The 10,127-nt window shown below is 39.4% G+C and overlaps 1 pseudogene; it reads right to left on the bottom strand.

Annotated features, from left to right (window-relative positions):
• LOC103744336 overlaps window positions 1-8,396 on the bottom strand; it is a 26,791-nt pseudogene extending 18,395 nt beyond the window's left edge.
• Between the last annotated feature and the right edge of the window lie 1,731 nt (window positions 8,397-10,127).

Below are 10,127 nucleotides of genomic sequence, written 5' to 3'. Positions count from 1 at the left end.
GAAATTCTGCTCTTTGTAGTTCTAAAGGTGAGTATAACTGTATTTAATTCAACTGTGAACCTAAAAATTTATAGCCACTTTTAAAAGAGATGTATTCTTGCTCTGGAGTGTGTTACTAAATATGTTAAAGCTGTGATGAAATGCTTCTTCTAATCATGTGATTATTAAATTAAAAAAATTTAAATAATAATAACAATTCTTCGAAGCATAAAAAAATTGCTCCTTAATAATTAGTAGATGTGAAAAACATTACCTTTGAAATCTACCTGATGACTTTATATCCATGCTCAGATTCGAAGGAGCTCAGAAAGTAACTGACTGACTAGTAATAATCAGATACATAGAGATCAGAAACGCGTGTGCAAACATCTTAGTGTCAATTGCATTTAAATGAATTTTTCTGTATGAAACTGTGTATTTTAGTAAGGAAATGGAGATCGTTTTTAAAGTTTGAAACCTCATTTAATTTTCTGTCTTATATGGTTTATACTGAGTATAATATTGTACAACTGTATCAACTGTAAACCTAAAAATTTACAGCCAGTTTTGAAAGAGATGCATCTTAGCTCTGGAAATTGTTATTGAATATGTTAATGCTGTTGTAATGAAATGGTTCTTCTAATTATTTGGTTATTAAATAAATAATTTCAAAAAAAAAAGGAAAAGGAAAAAAAAGATCCTACAGGGGAGGAGTGGCACAGAATGGCATTCTTTACTGGAATTTTTTTTAAAGATTTAATCTTTTTATTGGATTTTTGTGATTTCATGCAAGATAGTTTATAATATTTTATTTTTATTTAATAACCCCATGATTAGAAGAAGCATTTTAAAAATTGCATGTTATTGCTTGTAAAAGGAATTCTCTAAGACACCGGATATTACAGAACTGGAATATCTAAAATACAGTCCTAATATGCTACAGGTTTCAAAAGTCTTTAATCAAGGAATACCCTTTAAGAGAAAGTTTACTAATTACAGAAGGAATACTTCAGTGTCTTTGAACAATGCTTTGAGAAGGGATGGAATAAGAAATCAGTTTACCCGTCATTTATTAAGTACCTAATTTGTGAGAAAAGTCTCAACTATCAATGAACTCCTGGTTTTGCATACTGAGCTGGAGGGAATGAAATCTAGTCCTGGGCAGTTCTGTAGAAGCTTATCATTTAAACTGCAACATAGTGTAATGGATTTTACTGGGAGATTTTAAAAACTATTTTACTTACTATTTTTATTAGTGTATTGCCTGCAAGTGTGTAAGTGCACCCATGTCATGCAAAGCTTGTGGAGGTCAGAAGAGGATGTTGGATCCCCTGGAACTGGTGTTATGAACGGTTGTTAGCTGCCATGTGGCTGTTGAGACTTAAACCAAGATCCTCTGCAAGAGCAGTAAGGGCTCTTAATCACTGAACCATCTCTCCAGCCATGACAGTTCTTTTTTGTTTGTTTGTTTATTTTTGTTTTTTGTTTTTAAATAATACAAGAACACTTGCTAAGAAAGATAAAATGGCACTGGTGACATCATAACTCCAGACCTTGTATTCAAATTATGTAAATGAGTATATTTAGCAACAAAATGGAATCGTTTCCATTGCTTCCTGTATTTCTACTCTCACATTTTATTCTTACTTTTAACTTATAAAACCACACGCTTTTATTGGTATCCATTCTATAACACTCTTTCACAGCATGTGGTACATTAGGAATATCTGTGAGACTCCCAGACTTGCTCTGGATCGCTATTCTTTAGTGTTTCATGTTAAACAGGGTCACTTATTTTTTTTTATAGAAAAGTATCTTATACATCCATCAAAAACGGATCTGCAGCCTTTAAAGCCCCAGAAAGGTAGCCTCAAAAAGTACAACTTGCAGCAAAGTATAAAATGAAGGTTCAGCTCAGACGTCAACTCTGCTGTCACCTTTTCGCTGTGTGAGGAATGACCCTGTGGACACATGGGATATCTTAAAAGACAGAGATAATGTCTCTACAATTGCAAGAATTAGACAGGAAAGGAAAAAGCCTAGGAAGTTCTAAGACGACATTAAATCCACACAAGCGAAACGCAAAAGCAGCCTCTGTGGTTCAGCAACTGAAAATTGGAAATTTGTGCTTATTTATGACAATAGAGGCTGGTGCTTCAAAACCTGGGGAAAGGAGATCTTTATTAAAATGGAGGAAAGATTAACAATGTGATGAGTTACTTCCCCCATGTATTTCAGGTCTATTTGATGAAGAATTCTGAATATGATTGAAAATTTCTCTCTCTCTCTCTCTCTCTCTCTCTCTCTCTCTCTCTCTGTCTGTCTGTCTCTGTCTCTCTCTCTGTCTCTCTCTCTCTGTCTCTCTCTCCTGTATATGTTTCTCTTGTAGAATTACATTTAACTTTTAAAATTTGACTTTTATTGTGATTGCTTTACTGTTTGCTGGTTTGGTTTTACAATGGCATTACTATGAAATATAAAACTAATTTTAGTCCCTGTACTTCTTTTTAGTACAACTGCGAATCCTTGGAATTGCCAATGTGATAAATTTATTTTTTATTTGACTTCAGGATGGGGGCAGATCACAAGAAAGACCAAGGTAGAATTAGAGGCTGGGACTTTTAGCCCCACCTCCCAAAATTATGATAGAAAAAGTAGAGTGAAGGTTGAGCTTCATTAGGCAATAAGTCAATCAATTATTCATTATTAATGAAGCCTGTAGTACATCTCCAAAGAATAGTGTTATGTTTAATAAAAGGCTAAGACCACAGGAAGCCACTCTGAAGTGAGAAAAAAAATTTATTAGGAGGCATGAGCTACCAGACTGTTCTCAAGGGAGAGAGAGAGACCAGTGGGCTGGATTTTGTAGGGTTTCTTTGTGAGTAGAGGAAAGTGAGGTGTCTCAGCAGGGGGGAGTTCCAGTTAGATGCTTTTCAGTTTTATGGTTGACTGCAATGGAAAATCGCAGTTACGGTTAGGGTGCATTGTCAAAAACAGGAGGCAGGTGTTTCTGAGAAGCTAGGGTAGTTTACTTTGTGTTTCCCCAAATGTCGCCTGCTGGGTTGTGGTCCCTGAGCTGCTGGTCAACAGGATTCCTTCTTGGGACCCAGTCCTACCTGACTGACAGAATTCAGAGAGACTATCAATAAAGGAGTATGTAGAAGCTCCTGGAGGGGCACCCAGAGAAGGTGGAGAAGCAGTCCCCCTCCTCCTGGATGTCAGTCTGTGCATCTCCTCTGCATCCTTAATCCTTAGTAACAAACAAAGAAACAATAGTATTTCCTTTGATCTGTGAGCCCCTCAAATGAATTAATGGAACCCAGTAGGGGCAATGTGAGAACTCTAACTTGTAACTGGTTGAACTGGTGAACTAACCTGTAGCTTCAGATTGGCTTCTCAGAGGAGGAACAGTCTTGAAATTGAGCCCTTAACCTGTGGGATCTGACACTATCTCCTGAAAATAGTGTCGGAATGGAATTGGATTACAGGATCCCCAACTGCTCTCCCTGAGGAGTTAATTGGATTTTTGTTGGTGAGAAAAAGTCCCTTTCCTCCTTTCCTCTTCACCCAGAAATGATCCTGTTATAAGTAGCAGGGAAATCTGAATCCAAGCTGTTTGTTACAACAGACAAACCATATTGTCTTATGTAATCCAATTAAGCTAGTTATTTTCTTTTGTATTGGAATTCCTTGAGTTTATTCTCTTTAAATCAGGGAATGACGCAAAGATAAAAAGAAATGAAAGTATCTGAAGAAATGGCATTTTTTTTTTGAGAATTTCCCTACAGTTTTCTTCACCCCTCTTATAGTAAAGAGAAAGATTTCACAGTATTAGGGATTCTTTATTCCACGTGGCAGAAACCTAGATGGCATCATTTTCGGAAACCTTCTTGGAAATTGAATATTCAAACCATTTAATTTTTGAAATTGCTCAATGTTGTGGCTTGGATGTGAAGTTTTCATCAAAGGATCATGTTTTGAGCGCTTGGTCCCAGTGGAGCTACTAAATCATAATCGGGTGGTGAGATCAAAATGCTACCTACATCATTGGCATGCTGAATGTATTTCTAGGAGATGGGCCCTGAGTGGAATAAGTCACTAACTGTGCCACTGAAGGCGTTATTTGATTCCTGCTCTCTCTCCTTTTCTATCTCCCTCCTTCCTTCCATCCTTCCCTTCCTCCCTCCTTCCCTCCCTGTCTCTCCTTCCCTCTCTCTTTCTCCCTGACTGCTTCTTTGCTTCTTGAGGTGACGTGCATTTACGTACCATGCCGTGTCCTTCTACTATGATGTCAACACTTTTGCCACAGCCCTGAAAGCCATAGAGGGCTAGGCATAAGCCTGTGATCCTAGCACTTGGGAGACAGAAGCAGGCGATACCAGCAGTTCAAGGCAGCTTCAGCTATATGGCAAGCTCCAGGCCAATTTGGGCTACATGAGGCCCCATCTATAAAAAAGAAAAACAAACAAAGAAAGCAAGCAATAGAAACTACTGACAGTGAACTGCAACTTCTGAAATTATGAGCTAGAATAAATCTTCCTCCCTTTTACTTGTTTTTCTCAGGTTGCTACCACAGAGATTAAAAGTAATTAGCACAACCTGTAATGAGAACATGGCTTTTATTTGACTTGAATTTACCACTGAATTGTGGTGAGGAAGCTCTGTTTCTGAGGCAGAAGTCAGGTGGAGTGAAGAACTTGTATGAAAAAAACAAAAAACAAAAAATCAACAAAAAACCCCAACACCATTCAACAAAAGAAATATGATCATGAGTAATTTCTATATTTGTAATTAATCTTACTTTGTGTATGTACACATGTGACTGTGAAAGCCTGTTGAGACCAAAGTTCAATGTCAGGCATTGTCCTAGCTTGCTTTCTGTTGCTGTGATGAAAGTCTGACCAAAACTAACTGAGGGAGGGAAGATTTATTCAGCTTATAGCTCACAGTCCATATCAAAGGCAGCTAAGGGCAGGAACTGAGCTCAAGGCAGGGACCTGGAGGCAGGAACTGAAGCATATATCACAGGGGAACACTGCTTATTGACTTGCTCCACTGGCCTGTGTTCATTCTGCTTTCTTATACAGTCTAGGACTGCCCAGGGGTAGCAGAGTTCACGATGAGCTGGGGGCTCCCATGTCAACTAGAAACCAAGAAAATGCCTCGTAGACATTACCACAGACCGATCTAACAGAGGCAATGCCTCAATTGAAGTTCACTCTTCCTAAGTGAGTCAAGTTGACAACCCAGTCTATCCAACATAGGTACCTTCTTCAATCTCTTCTCCACCTATTTATTTATTTATTTATTCATTCATTCATTCATTTATTTTTGTAGACAAGATATCTCAGCAAACTGGGAGTTTACTGATTCTACTAGACAGGTTGGACAGTAAACTCCACGGACCCTCCTGTTTCTGCCTCCTCAGCACTGGGATTACAGGCACATATGACCTCACAGTCTTTTTTATGTGGATGCTGTATATCAAATTCAGGGCCTTGATAGGCTTTGGATAAAAGGGTGGTTCAAGGGGGACATTGAAACTGATTACTTGGGGAGTAGGAGTTTATTAGAAGAGTTATTAAGGTCATGGACAGACAGGCAAAAAGGCAACAGCATGCTGGGGCTCCAAGGAGAGTTCAGGACCCAAAACCAGAGACGGAAGCCTGGCGGGGACCTGAAGAGAGCCTATGTGTGTGAAAATGAAGTCTCATTTTTAAAGTTTTCTGAAAATGGGACATTTCACAGCAGAAGTCTGTGGCCATCCTCCATGATTCCGAAACAGGAGGCACGGGCGGGGGCGGGGTGAGAAAAAGAATGTGTGGCCACCACTCCCTTTGATGTTAACTCACTTGCAAGGGAGAAACCAAGGTACCAGGAAGACTGTTAGTTTGGGACTCACAGACAGTGTCTCAGTAGGGGTCTTGTACCATCTTCCAGGAGGGGAGGCTTCAGCAGACAGTATGTCCTGAGCAGAGACTGGATTCTAGAATTGCATTCTTACAGTCCTGACACATAGCAAACATTTTACTGATAATGTCATCATCCCAGCTCTGAAACAATCTTTAAAAACACTCACGTTCCTAGAAAGAATGACTTGTATAGAGTCTAGTAGAGGGGGAAATGTATGGAAACTCGGAATCTTTTTGCTGCAACATGAAAGCACAAAATTGAAGGACACAAGGATAAATAACGCAAACAGGAAAAATATCAAAACTAGAAATTCATAGCAAAGTAGTGATCTAGGATTCTTTGATTTTTTTTTCTTACATATCTCACTTTTACCACAGAAAGTCTCATATTTTGAACTAGAAAAATAACAAAATAAGGATCTAAAATCTAAAGATAAGACAATAACCTAAAATGTTATAAAATTGATCTTCTATGTATCCTAGGGCTAATTCTGTTCTCCACAAGTCACTTCAGGTGAGTCAGGGGCTTACTCACTCAGTGCTGTCCTAAAGCAAGGGGCTGTGATAGACAATGACGTAGACAAGGACAGAAGGGAGCCTCTCCTCGCTTGAAATGTTATTGATTTTAAAAAGGGGACATATGTAGAATCTATTCAGTGGCAGAAAGATGTGCCTCCAATGCGTTTATAGGCCCCTGATGGTCAAAAGCAGGTACCACAAGTTCTAAATGCAGTTTTCATAACAGGAAAAGAATGGTTCAATAGTTTGCAGGTCTGTCCGCATATTTATTCATGCAGAGTGCACAAGTGTAAATCAGTTAATTTCATATTTCTGTCAGTTTTACTGATACTGTTTTCTCCAAATGTGTTCCTTATTTCCCAGTAGTAAAACTGATCATTCCACTGAAAACTGTAATTTCACAAGTTAGATTTGATTAAAGGATAACAATTTTTATGATTAAAGAAGTAAAAGAAGCTGGGCATGGTGTCACATAACTTTAATCCACTGCTCAAGAAGTAGAGGCCAGGGGTGGGTGGATCCCTATATGACTGAGGACAACAGGGGAAAGTCTACACAGCCAGTTTCAGGTGAGCTGGGGCTACATAGTAAGAGCCTATCTCAAAAAAGGAAGGAAAGAAAGAAAGAGGAAGGAAGGAAGAGAAGGAGGGAGAGAGGGAAGGAGAGAGGGAGGGAGGGAGAGGGAAAAGAAAGAGTGAGTCAAAGAAGAAATTAACAGTTAAACAAGTCTTTATGGAAGTCTGCTGTGGTAGGGAAGAGAAGAAAAAGTCAATCTGAGCTCAAATCCACTGAAACAGGGTAATAGTGAGAGAATATTTATGGGAAAATATTAATGTTTAATGAAAAAGAATTCAAGCAATGCACTATTCCCAAGTATGTGAGCAGAGGTGGCAGAATTCCGAGGAGTCTTCCTGGGGGACTGAGAAGGGAGTTCATATAAACCCAATTAAATGAAAGCTGCCCCCAATACTTTCAAAGAGGAGCACAAAACAGTCACTTGTGTCTAACTCCGCAGTGTGCCAACAAGGTCTTTAGATCAAGTTGGCCACTCCCTTCCAGCTATAGTGATCTCACCTCCTGATCCTGTAGATGTACAAGTTCTCTGTTGTTGGGCAGGTTGTAGTTGATAAAGGGGGACACTCGAGGGATGTCCAGCCCCGAGCCCAGAAGTCTGTGGAAATGAGAACTTGCCTGGCACTGGACCAGAACTCCTTCATGATGGACTCTTGCTCTTTCTGGGGCATGTCTCCATGCGTGCAGGACACATTGAAATCGGCCTCTCTCATTGTCTCTGTCAGCCAACATCTTGGTAGTGTTGCCTGGGTGATGGTCAGCATGCCATAGAGAACACACAGGGTATCCAACTTCTACTCCTCTCTTTCCACCACCACCACACACACAAAAAGCCTGTTTGATGCCTTCCAGAGTCAATGCATCACACTTCACCAAGATGCAGATGGGCTCAGTCATGTACTTGGTCATCTCTAGGATCTCATGAAGCAACATGGCACTGATGAGAAACACCTCCGTGTCTGGGGGCGGTTACTTGTTATAGGTCGTAGATCTGCACCAGAAAACCTTTGCTCAACATTCCATCAGCTTTATGCCCAAATAACTAACCTTGATAGTCCAAGTCCTTAAACTTCTGTGGTTGAATCAGATCAAAGACACACCCGATATACCCACCAGTTTCTGGGTATCCTCCCCATGTTGGAGAACTGATATATTGAAGGTGGCCATTTTGCCTGTGATGGACAGAGACTGTGAGATGACTTCTCTATCTTTAATTATCTGCTTGATAATTCAAGGCTGGGTTGCAGATGACTTTTCAAAACCATAGGAGTAGATGCTACAAAGCAGGTCTTCCCTCAGGCCCATGATGTTGAATGTGGGGGTCATGTCCACCTCCTTGGTAGTCTTGAACCCCACCTTGGTCTTGTCCTCTTTGTGGAGCAGCGGCTTCTGTCCTGCGAAGGAGGTCGCCATCGTGGCTTGGGCTGCCATGATCCTGACTCCACTGAGAGATCTCATTAGAGAATTTTTTAAGATGTGATGTTTATAAGCCATTTGTGTTATCTAATTGGCCTTACCCAAAGGAAAAGTGCCTTTTTAGTTTCTTTTTAATGGGAGATGGTTTTGCAACATGAAACAAGTGCCCCAGGGCTGTTAAGCTGGAACCCTGCCAGAGAAGTTAGCAATCAAGATACTGTTTTCCTTGTTTGTCTCTAAGAGATGGTTTCCCTGGACATTGAGAAAGATATCTCTTAATGTCAAAGTAGCAGGAAGTTTGCAAAGACTTGCATTTTAAAGGACAGAGAATGAGTTTAGTATGTTTCTAAAGGAACTTGTAAGGAAGGGGCCATCTGTTGGCAGACCAATCAAGAAAAAAGTGCCCCTAAGTTTAGACAAAACATAAGGAAGCATATTAAACTTTCTCAGTCACCTGGTTTTCCATAGCTCAAAAACTGGGAAATCCAATCCATGCCAGATTTAGGGAGAAAATCATATATAAGAGTGTATATCAGTAAAACTCCAAATGTCCCAGAAGATTTTCCCCAAATCTATCATCACTATCAACTGATAAAAGCCCAGAAATGAGTAAATACAAACCACTGACTGTGATGTGGCTTACAGTCAGGTATAAATGCATTTACTCACATCTTTCCAGTCTAGTCCAGGAAAGGGATATTAAGAGGTAACAGTCAATAGTTGATATATTATAAACACCAAATGATAGCAAAAACACTAAGAATTCATCAAGACCCAGAAGACATCAAGAAAACACACTGGCATGTCTAAGGTTGGGTCGAATTAGCTTTTCTTTCTAATTGTTAATTTTAATGAGGGCAGAAATAAGAAAAATATGGTAGACAATTGGGGATGCATGACTGGTTTAAATATGATTCTGAAATTGCTTAATACCTGGTATCTCATGGGTTGTCCTAGGGATGAGAAAATTATGTGAATGGAAAAGACCTTCAAGGATAGGCACTACCCCTCTACAGCCTAGTGACTCAAACATTTATATTTTCATAAAATTTTATTGAATCTTTGAGGAAATATTACAATGCATTCTGATCATATTTTAGAGCCATTCAGCTATTTGCATCCTCCTTTGTTAACTTCCCAATTTCATGTGCTGTATCATATATATATGATATATAATATATGATATGTATATATATATCATATATATATTAAGGCTTATCAAGTTAAATTTGTGTCCCCAAATGCCCACCAGTGTGGATCCATCGCCTGGAGCATGGTTGACCCACCCAGCATCAAACCTTTAAAGAAAACTAACTCTCTCACAACACCTACATGTTGTCAATAGTTGCTCAGCTACTGCTGGGCCTTTTTACATATTTTCCCATTTCTATTCTGGGATTTGGTCTGGCTTGAGTTTATATGGGTCTTGTTCATGCTGTCATAATTGTTCATGTGAGTAACTTTCCAGCAGTCTGGAAATGTCTTGCTACCTTGTGGTTATCTATCTCATTTGACTCTTATCTTTTTGCCTACTCTTCCACAATGATACCTGAGCCTTGGGAGACAGAGGTTTGATATAAGTATCTTATTCAGGGATAAACACTGTGCAGTCTCACATTCTCTGCATGTTGGACAACTGTGGGTTTCTGTGTTAACCACCATCTGATGCATAATAAAGCTTTTCTAGAAGGAGTTGAGAGATGCATTAATCTATGCATATAAAAATAA

This window comes from Nannospalax galili, unplaced genomic scaffold (genome assembly GCF_000622305.1).
Source record: "Nannospalax galili isolate Female #2095 unplaced genomic scaffold, S.galili_v1.0 scaffold1282, whole genome shotgun sequence".
NCBI lineage: Eukaryota > Metazoa > Chordata > Mammalia > Rodentia > Spalacidae > Nannospalax > Nannospalax galili.
Note: the sequence above shows the minus strand (reverse complement) of the source record. Positions and strands in the feature narration are given on the sequence as shown.